Source organism: Trichoderma gamsii (assembly GCF_001481775.2).
Source record: "Trichoderma gamsii strain T6085 chromosome Unknown Scaffold_17.2, whole genome shotgun sequence".
Classification (NCBI taxonomy): domain Eukaryota; kingdom Fungi; phylum Ascomycota; class Sordariomycetes; order Hypocreales; family Hypocreaceae; genus Trichoderma; species Trichoderma gamsii.
The window spans coordinates 555,082-563,471 of NW_020171354.1; positions in this window are offsets into that span (position 1 = coordinate 555,082).

Genomic DNA, 8,390 nt, shown 5'->3' on the forward strand with positions numbered 1-8,390 from the left:
CTGGCTCGCACAGCGTCCATGTCCCTTTCTGCCGCCATGGCCAGGGCACAATGCTGCTAGGACTGATATCGCATGCATGCCGTGCCTATACTGACTGGTAATAAATTACAGCAGCTGTCGCGCCCCCCTGGCTGGTGTTGCTCCTCAACGCGCGGGCCGCCTGCGTCTTCTCCAGGGCTACCAGATGCGCCGGCTGCTTAGGCATAGAGCTACTAGTACTGTAGGCCCACGAGCAGAGCGAACTGGCCCAGCGCCCTTTGTGGGGCAGCTGACGCTGGCTGGCGTGCACGTCGACTTTTGAGTCGAAGCAGCAACGCCTGTCGCACTTGTTATCAAGCCAGCCGCCCTCGTGTGAAGTTTGACCCAGATCGGCGCGTGGCTCCAGGGATGGGCTGCGTTCAGAACTGGCCGGCGCCATGCCAGGCTCCCTACTGGGCTACTAGCACAGGGCTCTCCTCATGGCTTTTGCCGCCACCACCAGCCAGAAAATCCTGTCATCGTCCACTGGGAGCCTCAGTCGTCATCAGAGCCAAGTTTCGTGCTTTACAAAGGCATGACCGATCTTGCTTGCTTGGGTTCCGTATTCAACTATCGAGGATGTGGCGTGCTGCTAGTAATTCATGCACGCCGTCCAGGGTAGTTGCAGATGCGACAATGTGATGAGTGTTTCGACCCGAGGAAGAAAAAAAAATGGCGACGACTTCACCGCCAATGGAGCAAAGAAGGAAAAAATTATTCAAGAAGCTGCCAGCTAGTGGTTTCCACCAGAGGCCCATTCACAGAACAAGTCTGTTTGAGATATCGGTATTTCAGCAATGGGCTGCGTTTCGAGCGTAGTGCATCTCAAAATAGCAAGGCAAGTGGTCCGATCAATGACACAAGACACAAAAAAAGATTGAAAGCATACGAACCTAGGGCTACTACTGCTAGTTAGCTGGAGGGGCCGGGATCTTTGTCTTCGTTTGCTCCTTACCTGTGGTGCGGCTCCTCTCTTAGCTGAAGAAGCGGTGCAACTCGGTGACGCCGTGATGAAGCAGATTCTCTATGACCGGTTTTTTGTCTTCTTTTTTTTTCTTCCCTCTAAACCTGCTGATATTACCCGGACGAATGGTTGACCTGCCCTTCCATCCGCTTGTTTCAATTCGCGGGCTTCGGAGTTCGCCAAGTAAGAGAGAGGATAGGGATAAGGGGAGCAAAGACAAGTGACGCAAGAGCGCCGGCCGAAGGGGTAGGAAATGCAAATCGTCACAGCGCACGCCGCGACTTTTCTCCGAATTACCGACAAAAACGTGGCCGGCAAAGTGCACGATAGCGTCTCTTCCAGCGCTAGACGGGCTTTTGCTTCTTTCGCGCTCTCTAGTCAACTGGGTAACGTTCGTTAGCATCAAGCTAGTTTGCATAGCACGCAGCGCTTTTCTGGGTTTCACAGTCATGTGGTCACTGGGGAACTGGCCCTTGTCATTTTTGGCTGCGGCGGGGCCTCCCTGTGACGAGCCAATGAGCTTTGGCCACCTGTAGACGCCTTCTAGAAGCTCAGTGGAAATCGCCCCCGAAACAAGACAGGGGGCCCATCTAGGAGCGGACGCAACTTTGCGCTGTTGGGAGGGGGGGTTTGTTCTGCTGGGCTGGGATGGCGATATGGTAGTGTGATAAAAGGCGTATGTAAGAGAAAATCACACTGCTCACATTTGGCCCTTTCTTACTCGTGACTTGGCCAAGAGCGGCGCAGAATCCGGGGTATGTCTCCTTCGGGCGTTAGTTGCGGTGCCTTGCCCTTCCAACTGCTCTGAAAATGGCCAAGTTGTAGGATCAATCTGAGGAGGAGGCACAGGCAGGTACTTTGTATTGCCAAGAGTAGCACAATGCACTAATAGTTCATCCTTCGTTCCGGCTGTAACAATCTGTTGAAGGGCAGTCCACCGAGAATAGACAAATCAGAATAAGAAGGGCGAAAGTGTAAATGGTCACGTAAAATTAAATAATGCAAGCCTCTCAGCAATTCGTTCTCAGCCGTAATTTGGAGGACCAAGAAGCATAAGACGGTAAAAGCAAAAGCAAACTGGTGAGCAAAGCACAGCCTGCAAGTGGCGGCGGCGAAGGCGATGGCCGAGAGCGGCGTCAAGCTTAATTTCTTTGGATAGAGTGATCTTATCGGAGGTCGAACCCTAAAATTTCAAGAAAAGCTGATCAGGGAGAGCTATTTAGGGATTTTCGGAGCTGGCGGCAGTTTTGTGATTGAAACCAGGCAGACCCAGGGGGGTGGTTTGACGCAGGAGGACCAGAGCACGGGAGAAAGAGCTGAGATCAGGAGAGGAGAACACGGACCATGCGTCATCAGCAATTTGATCGTATCCAACTGTGCAAGGCCGTGCTTTTTATTGATTTTCCCCTGGGAGGGCTATATTTTATAAAGAGGTGTTTTGTAGAGAGGAGACCCTAGGATGGCTTATACATGGACCAATGCATTTACGAGCAAACAATTGCCATTTTCTCCGCGGCACCAACTGCTCATACACTAAGGTGAAGGATTAACGGACTGTGATGGCCATGGTGATGATTATTGCATGTAGCGGTGTGACAAAGAATGAGCTGAAATCTGCATTGCGTCCTTCAAAGTCCCAGGGTAAAGAACCTAGAGGAAGAAACAGGAAAAAGTCATGCAGACGTATGCTAAGACCTAGCGGTAATCTCTTTGCATCACGGCTGGGCTGAATTGTAATCCCGCGCTGCTGTGCTGCTGCATGCTGGCTGTTTCAGGAGGGTATCAAGCTTCGAGTCACGTAAACGGCGCGCTGTAAATGCCGAGGTGAGCTTATATTGCGGCTTGGCTTCAGGTCGTATTTAATGCTTGAGCGCTTGACGCAGCTACTGCTACCACGTTGCCGCTAGCTAAGCCTTAAGCAGGATCGGCATATATGTATGGTGCCATGTAAGTAATCTTTTGAGGGTAGCAGAGCGAGGGCCGATCTGCCAAGGCGAGATCTTGTCGAGGCCGCTCATCTTGCTGCCGCGAGCTTACTCCGTATGCTCGTTTTAATTTTATTTGCGCCAAAAATACATAGATGCGTTTAGAGTTTGAGTGCTAATACATGTCCCTACCTCTCCGGTACCGTATCTGGCATATGCCAAATTAGGATACTCGATTCCTGCGAGAAAGGAAAAAAAAAGAAAAGTACACATTTATATGAACGAATTCACAATGTCGTACATGTGGACCGGTTTGCTTTTACGTGTTACGTCTTGGCCTTGAAATTTTTCTTTGTCTGTAATTGTCTACCTCTTGAGATGAGAAGAAGAAAAAATCAATGGCATGTTACAGTTCAGCGCCCTACTTGTCTCATTGACGGGCGTCTGTTGAGATTAAAGACATTGCAGTATTAAAAAGTTCCATCTGCTCTCTTGCGGCTCCGAGCTCGTATTCAATGTTGAAAATGCGACATGGCCATGGCGTTAAGGCACGCCAAGAATTGACTACTGCTTTATATGGCAGCCCTTGGTAAAGCAGCCGGTGGTAACGGCGGGTTTGAATTCGACCCGAGATTCTTTCCGACTAAGCCATGGGCATATGCATTGGAGCGGTTATGCATGTCTCGGGGTGGCGTTCTCTCCTTCAATTGCCCTCCCTCGCCAGTGCTGCCTATACCAGTACGCCAGCACGGTTGCACACGTACCTACTTGTATTTTAGTACAGGTATGGGCATGTGTGTAGAGGTAGTATCTTCATATGTGAGACGGGAAACAAAAAGATTGTCCTCGGATTTCTCCCGGAATCTCTCGCATCATGTAGGGTAGCATATCCACGGCTTTCTCGTCTGGTGTATTGGTGTCATGAGTTGATCAACTACACCAACATCAAACAGGGTCGGAGGCAATAACTCGGATGCAATGGAATCAATTCTTGCCATTTGTCCTTTTGCAGCGGGGGTTGGAAGCTGTAGCTTGTCCATTGACGTGCTAGTGGCCTTATGGACATGCTGCTTGGTCGTTTGGCATGTCGCCTATGTTGCGCGATGTGACGGTGTCGGGGCATACCTCATCTGGATACATGTATACTTGGTGTGTGCCGTCTAATAAGAGTTGCGTCAATGGGCACAAGGCTCGCGAGGAAGAACCAAACCCTGGTTTGCCACATGGCGTAGTTGGCAGGTTTGTCCAAATGCCATGTCAACTGCGCGAAAAGCATTCGAGCGGTCGCTCCATTGCCACTGCGTAACCCTCCATTGTATCCTTGTCTTTTGACGCCATTGAATCAGACTTGGCTGAAGAGTTGAGAGAACGGGAAGCGGGATATCATAGACATGTAGCGGCAGTTGCTAGCTGCCACATAGAGCTATGTTTCTATGGCAAACACCCTAGGCCGTGATTGGATCATGATATTACGTGTAAATGTGCGGCTCTCATAGCCACGCGAAGCTCTATAATCTCGTGTCATCACAGGGCGGGATGCAAGGCTGAATGTCAAAGCGCCCAACAAGTGAGGACCAACAACTCTATAATGCCGAGCCTGTCAAAAAGTAAGCCAAAACTCCGGATGCTGCCAAATTCCCGTGCTGTCTTATGGGTTTCCCCACAAGGTGTGCGTTATCTAGTGTCCAAGCATCACATCACCATCACGCTTGCACATATGCGCACCTGCATACTGGTATCTGGCATGATTTCTGTAGCCCGAAGGAGAAGTCATGCGTTCGACTTCTGACCAGCCCGAAATCCCTGTCGCCGTCAGGCCCGGAGATCGGGCATATTGCTGAGCGGCCGATGCGCTGACGCTGGCGGCCGAGAGAGAAGCGGCATCTCGGACGAATGCCACCTGGGCTCGTCCTTTACAAAGTAGGCTATAGGGCTCCCCTGCTCTGTTTAAAAATGTTTTGTTCCGTCTTCCCTTGCCAAAGCTCCACGGACGCTGCAACACAAAGTTGCAGTCTGCGGCTGGCTAGTTGAATATGCAGTAAGCCGTCATCCTGGCACTTTGGCTTAGACTTGGTTGGGGCTTTCAACATCGTCAAGAACCTTCTTTCTGCTAAGGTAGGTACGAAACATGGCAACTAACGCAAGGCTTGCTTCGCGAGAGAGGATCTGCATCGCACTGTGCCTACCCGAGAGCCGCACGACAAAAGATCATACAGCAAGGCCAAGGCAGAGAAATTAGTGGCGCTCCAAGCAGTCAGTCGATGCGGAGACAAATGGCGCCGGCTTGGCCAAAAGCTTGGGGTGAGCAGCCTGAGCTCTCAATGGCCCGGCGGACGCCCCGGTTCTGCCCTTGGCTTTTGCAATGTCTGAAATGGCGCTTCCACGGCGCGCCGAGATTCCCGTTAGATGCAAAAGACTTGCTCGCGTGCAATTCCGATGGATCCCACGTGGTAGATCTACGTAAAACGCTTCTTAAAAATGCTTCTGCCACTTCCCGTTGAGGCCTTGGCGAAGAGGCTGCTGGAAACAGACAGGCCGCCTTTAGTGCAAAACCCAATCGACAGCAAGCTTTTTGGCTTTCTGTGCTTCCTTTTTCCCTTTCTCCTCGGCTCATATACCGGTAGTCTCACATCATCTTTGGCCGGGCAATGGGTAAAAGTAAAAGCGACGAGCAAGAAGAGAAAAAGAGAAAGAAGCGGGACTTGGAGATAAGACCCAAACTGCAAGCTCGCGTGAATGAATGATTCAGTGTAGCCTTTGCCTCCATCTGCAAACTGACAATCGGCATTACAAGTCGGCCGTCTGATAGGCCGAATCGACGATGGACTGGAATTCTAAGGCAGCCCTGCGGGGTACGTACCGCTGCTAGCAATTACAAATTGCGACCCTGAAGTGGATTGGCACTGATATGTGCTTGTACATCGTACAGTACGTCAGCCAGTCAGTAGAGCGCGCTGTCTGTGCTGTGGCTGGCAAAGAATTGTCGGTGCTTCTTTTCGCTCGGCTATTGACGCCACGTTTTTGCTTTGAGAGCGAGTCATCAAGGGGCCTCTGCCTCTGTAATAGCTTCCAGGCTTTTTTGCCTTTTATCAATCAGCAGGGCGTTGAATTGCGCTGCTGCTGTTTGGCGTGCCATGCATCACATCACCTGCCGCGACGGCATTGGCTGTGGAGAGGGCGCTAACTAACAGACAGCTGGGAGCTCTCACTCTCTTCCAGGTACTCTATGTCCCTTTTCCCCTTCTGCCATTCATTCACTGCCAGTGGGCATACCGCTATAGCGCGGCGGCAGGGAAGAGCGTATGCATGTAAGCGAGGGGCTTGTCAGAAACAGGGAGTAGATGAACCGGTGGACTTGCTTCTCCACACACGGAATCGTGCCACGTGGGCTTGAAGATGCAGGAGAGAAAAAAAACAACGAGCCAGCAAAAGCCGCTGCTATTCCCTGTCGCTGCAAAAGAGGGGGGGGCGTGTGCAAGGGTGCTGTATCGCAGGGCAGGGATGGCGAGCGGAGCATGTCCTGTTCGTCCCCAGAGCCCATCGCCATTGGATGACTCGACGCTGCAACGGCCGCACAGCGCGTGCTGCCACCGTTTGCGCCGCGTGGATGGGATGGGCGGATGGCATCGACGGATTGGCTGCCAAGTTGCGGTTGCATCGGGGCGCCGTCACTCCAATCTCAACAATCGGCTCACGATCGAGACGAAGGGAAAAGGGGGTCCCACAGAGCCGAAAACGGGCACACACACACAAGAGTCGACGCCAGCGAGACGGGAGGGTTGCACAGACGACGACGATTAGGAAAGGCTTCAGTTTATGTTTGATATGCACGGAGGGAACTGCTCGCTTCTACGGGTCTAGTCAGCATGGCGTCCAGCCGCTGACCAACAAGTGCCGGTGCTGGTGCTGGTGCTGGTGGTGCTGGTGTTGCGGCTGCAGCTGTCTGCTTGGCTGCGAGGTATTACTAGTGCGTCCATTCCGAAGGAGCGAACCGAAATTGAAGGCTTAATTCTCGTCCAGTGATTCCAGTCGTCAGAAAAGGTCCTTGTGCCGGGGTTGGCAGCCTTGACCTCTCCCTCCATCTGGCTGAGCGAAGGATTGGCCGGCAGCTTGCAGTTGGTAGTGGCATATTCCGAGTAGGAAATAGTATCCCTATTCTAGAGCAGGAGCCGTTTGATTAGTTTCTATTCCCTGGCAATACTAGTCTTATGCCCATGCTGGTGAGTCGTTGAAACTTGAAAGTACATACAATACTACATCTGCATGCAAGTTGTCTGTGGTTGAGAGCTCAGTCTTACCTATACTTCTGCTGATGGCACATAGCACTACTATTCTCACTAGCAGGCAAGGCTGACAAGATCTTTTTGATAGCAGCGGCAATAGCGGGCGCCAGCAGCCTTGGTACGACTGGGTACTACCTCCATCACTCCGAGTATCTCTTAGCTGTTGGCCAGGCTATCCCGATGCTCCAGCTCGCCGGCCGAATCTCGCTTTCCAGCTCCCAACATGCCACATGGCAATTGCCGTGCGTGACACGTGCGATCTTCGGGGGGCATGGCGCACTAGCAGTGCAGCGACATGGCTGAGACGCCCGTCCAACACACGACAGGCTGGGTGATACGGGGGTACGATACGCTGTGCTCCTATCTTCCGTGCAAGGAGCAGTATCATGGTACCTACGAGAACCGCAGTACCCATTACCAAATTGCGAGCCACCCAAGTGGAATGTCGCCTTTCTCACTACCCAGACTCGTCGTTACTGTCTCCAGCAACAATCAGCTTGTATCCCCCCATATCGACCTACATAGCCGGGCGATAATAGTGCCGGCTATTTGATTACTATACTAGGTACAAGTATATATCCTATGTGATTGATTGACGACATGTGACAAGTTTCGGAACAATAGCGAGCCAGCAAATAGACTTTGATCAAGCAAGGCTGGCTTATTGTGGACACGACCGTTTTAGCCTTGGCAGCCCCAGCTAATAGTGCTTCTGGTATGCCTTTTCTCTTTTCTTTCAATTCAATTCCTTTCTATTCCCCTTGGGCAGCTTGCTAGTGCCGTTTACCAAAGCCACCTCCAGTCAGTGCTACCCACGCAGCGTGAATCAGTTGCAATGGATTCCAGCGGGTGGCGGACAAGTGGCCTGATGATGTGATGTCGAGTTTCTGCTTTGTGGATCTGTTTTACATTGCGATTCCCACTTTGCGGAAGACGACGAGAGCGAGCAAAACATGCAAATAGGCAGTGTTCATGAGTCGGATGGACGGTTTCACTTTTGCCCGCCGCCATTATGCGATTGCGAAAGGCATCTCACCACCGCTCTTGGCTCTTGGCTCTTGGCCCTTCAGTTTTTGCTTTGTTTGGAGCACAAAGTATTACAGGCGCTACTGCTCAGTAGCTAGCAGCTATTGAGCTCTCGTCCGGAGGATCCGATGGGTTTCATTATTGTTTCCGGCAGCACACCGCATCGCGCTCTTT